Source organism: Rhinichthys klamathensis, unplaced genomic scaffold (assembly GCF_029890125.1).
Source record: "Rhinichthys klamathensis goyatoka isolate OS25496 unplaced genomic scaffold, OSU_Roscu_1.1 h1tg000232l_1, whole genome shotgun sequence".
Taxonomy (NCBI): domain Eukaryota; kingdom Metazoa; phylum Chordata; class Actinopteri; order Cypriniformes; family Leuciscidae; genus Rhinichthys; species Rhinichthys klamathensis.
This window is the reverse complement of record NW_026606756.1, coordinates 1,520,566-1,524,456: the sequence shown is the minus strand read 5'-3', so window position 1 is coordinate 1,524,456 and position 3,891 is coordinate 1,520,566. Positions and strand designations below refer to the sequence as shown.

The 3,891-nt window shown below is 42.4% G+C and overlaps 1 long non-coding RNA gene across 1 annotated transcript; it reads left to right on the top strand.

Annotated features, from left to right (window-relative positions):
• The first annotated feature begins 2,962 nt into the window (after nucleotides 1-2,962).
• LOC130099672 (uncharacterized) lies at nucleotides 2,963-3,607 on the top strand. Its single transcript, XR_008808433.1, has 3 exons — nucleotides 2,963-3,028; nucleotides 3,276-3,439; nucleotides 3,526-3,607. It is a non-coding gene; the product is annotated as an uncharacterized LOC130099672 (long non-coding RNA).
• The last annotated feature ends 284 nt before the right edge of the window (nucleotides 3,608-3,891 follow it).

Genomic DNA, 3,891 nt, shown 5'->3' with positions numbered 1-3,891 from the left:
CTCCTCGGAGGGAAACCGAACTGACTGCTCTTCTTTTTTCTTATTTGAAGGCTCGTTTGGGGACACTGACACCTTGGTGCCCTGAAACGGCGAACCGGCAGGGAAAACCGAACTGGCAGTGCTGCGACCCTCCTCAGAGAGTCGCACCCCAAAGGGCGCTGAGAAGAAACGATTTCTCAAAACCGTCCCTACCCCAGAGGGGACCACCCTTAGAAGCCTGATCGCCTAGGCGTCAGGGCTTCTTCTTTGTCAAAGCTATTTTAGAGATAAAACAGTCCTCAGATCTTGCATGTCTTTAACTGGCTAGACTGCGACCGCCACCCAGGTACCGATTCAATTGCGGAGGAGCCCGAATGGCGACGCTCTGTTTTGCACTTTGTGCTGAGAGGAGCTTAATAGGCCGAGACTGCTCCCGCCCAGCAGTCTCAGGAACATTAGATTGGTGAGGAAGAAACCTCTGGAACGCCGCTGAATGGTTTATTTCTTAGTTTTCTTGAAAGCGGAGCGTCCAGAAGAACAGACATAATTATATCTTTATTTTCCTTTATCTTTATATCAGAAAAAACTTATATACATATATATATCACTCTGCGGCCACCAGCAGGAAACAACCGAACTGGCAGCGCTGCGACCCTCCTCAGAGAGTCGCCCCTCACATTCATCCATGTCCTTATATACTTTACCCACCAGCGCTGCCTAATAAAGAATTATTCATTATTTAAGATGGCTGGTGGGTAACGTCGGGGTTAATAACGATGACGCCGACTCGGGAGAGAGAAAGCTCGCAAGCGTCTCTTTAACCCGAGGCACTGTCATACTATGATACTTAATACCCAAACATTAATATTTAGACATCTGGGGATTAAACACATACAATACAAACCGGTTTATTCCACGATCTCGACACCTCAGTGAGGAGATAGGGAAAAAACCGCAGTCCCCGACGAGGAGGCTGAGATACAGAGTTTTCCTGTTTTAAGATAGTTCATCTAACAAACTCTTCTTTATTTTCAATCTCATAATGTTCAGCTGGCCAGTAAATATTTAACTGGCAACAGTTAGATAAAACCTCCTTTTTTTTTCTTTTTTTTTAAAGCTCCTCTTTATTCAGCAGAGTTATGAGCTGACTTATTTATTCATTGAAAACTCAAACATCTGCCTTTTTCTTAAGATTTGTATTTGTTTTGTTCTCTTTCTTTTTAAACAAAACACTAACGATACCAATTCCTCGGAACTGGAAATCGCAGCACACTAGATCTGGCATGTGAAAGCTGAGAAAGGGCGGAGCCCGTCCCAACCCCCGCTGTCAGATCCGTTTGCGAACCCCGAAATGCGAGCCGTCTCTGTGCCTCGGCAACAGAGAGACCCGCGCGGGGAACGCGAACCGAACCGTCCTCCTCGAAGAACGCCCGGCAGGAGCGGAGCGTCCTCACGGACAGCTTCTCGCAATGCTCACAGTCAGCTCCCTCGAGAACTGACTGTTGGCATGCTCCACTCCCAAACAGCAACAAAAAGCTGATGTGTGTCCCCACCCGTGATGTAACGAGGGCAGGGAACAACACAACGTCTATAATCTTGCTTGCTCGCCATAATGATAGATAGTGATATATATTGGGCTTGACAAACAACAATAAATAGACAAGGACAGAAAGCGCTTGCTGAAGACTACAGAAGCAGAAGCGGTCTGTTTTCAAGGGTGCTTTATAGTTTCCTATGGTCTATGACGTCACCTATGACGTATCGGGCTTCCATTGGACTGATTTTACACGTGCTTCATGACGCAATCACGCAGAGCGTTCCCACCGCGTCTCAAACGCAGCTCGAAGTTCCCTTGAAAGGGAATCAGTGTTCTCCTCGGCAAAAATAAAAATAAAAGGCAACTCAGGCTTTGCCACAAGCGAAGATGGAGGAAGAGGTTTTTCAGCCATTAATTCCTCCCCCATAAAAAAACAAAACAAAAAAAACAGGGTTTTGCACCCTATCTTAGATTTACAGCAGATGAACACACTATAGGGCCAATCCCAATTCTACCCCTTACCCCTTCACTTTCCCCTTCCCCTCCGTTTTCCACGTGCACGTGAAGGGGTAGGGCTGTCCCAATTCTCTTTTGAGGGAATAGCCCATATAGCCCTTCAAATGAAGATTTTTCGGGACCACACTTCAAACGAAGGGGTATGAGAAGTGTCACTGCATACACCGGCTACAGACGCAAAATGGCTGCCCAAGCGAAAAAGGAGACTCATAAATGTAAGTATTTTTGGCTTTAATAAGTATTTTAACGACAAATAATGATTTGCTTTATGTTACATTCAATATTGTGTTCATATTTACGGTCAGTTTCTTCACAGAAACGTTTGTAAAAAAATCGCTAAAATTACTATAGTTTGCTAACGATAGTCCCGCAACATATTTTAATGTCTGACAACTGGTGAATGTAATTGCTGAAGGGAATTGGCTTATATTTTACCGTACATCTGCTATGAACGCATTATTTTCTTTTGTTTAACTTATATGTGAACACGACAACAGTGCTTACAGTTTCGCGCTCTTTGCAACATGATCAGATCAACCAGTCTTGTATGGTCTTTATCAAACAGGGACACCTGAGGAAACACGGAGGATCATTCGCTTTCGAGCTGAAAATGAGTAACGTTTTCTGAAGTCCAAATACAGGGCAAAACAACTTTGGGAGTGAGTAATCTGTTAAACGTTACTGTGCTTGCGTCTGACTTGTTAGATATAATTTGCACCACACACTATTTATAGGCCTAAATTTGTTTATTTAACACACATATACTTCTTATTGCATTTCCTTGCGTTTGTACCTGTACATATACCGTTTAATTATCTAACTTATGCCTTGTTACTCATTCTGTTTGTGCTGTGGAAGCTTCTGCCACCAAAACACATTAATTCTATGTGGCAATAAAGCTCTTTCTGATTCTAATTCATTACTGTTTATTTGGAAGGAAAGCTGAATGGCCAACAAGCAGCCAAGAAGTGGGAGAATCTGAAGAGAAAATATAAGGTAAGCAACGTGGTGTTATGAAAATCTTTAACAATCTCAAGACTAGTCATTTATTTTCTCAACATGTTTATATTTATCCTTGTTAAATGAACACACTCATTTTAGCAGGAGAAGCTGTCATTTCTTTCAATATGTATTTGTCACTTTCATTTAATTACTAATGTAAAACAGGTAGTGAAATGAAAGGAGTAATTATAAAGATTATATAATTATGAGTATTATAATTATGAATATTATCTCCCTCTAGGACCTAAAAACACCTAAAACTGGTTCAGGGACAGATGCAGGAGAGGCAACAGCTGCTACGTGGCAGTACTATGAGGATATGCACGAGGTGCTGGGTGCCAGGCCTTCAGTGGACCTGTGGTTGTTGCATCATTCAATGATGAGGATCCAGTAACAATCCTCATGGTAAGGTTTTAATTGTTGATATACTTCACATGAAATATTACCCATTTCTGTATTGTAATTACTTCTGTATTGTCTCGTTCTCTTAGGAGATTGTTGAGCCCAGTACTGCATCCAACACCATAGGAGCCTCCTCACCTTTGCCAAATACAGGAGCCACAGCCTCTCCCAGTGCAGCATCCTCCATGGCCACACCAAGCCCGTTAACTCCTTCACCCAGGAAAAGAAAGCGGCAAACTAATCCAATTTTAGAATTTTTAATTGAGGAGTCCCGTGAGGAGCAGAAACGCCACAAGGAGAGTGAGGCCAAGACTGAGAGGTTCTTGTGTCTCTTTGAAAAATTGATAGACAAAATGTAGTTGTCTTTCATGTGCTGTTCAATTTTGCACAAATGTTTTTTGTTTTATATGCCGTTCAATTTTGCACAAATGTTTTTGTTTTATAGTCTGTTCAAT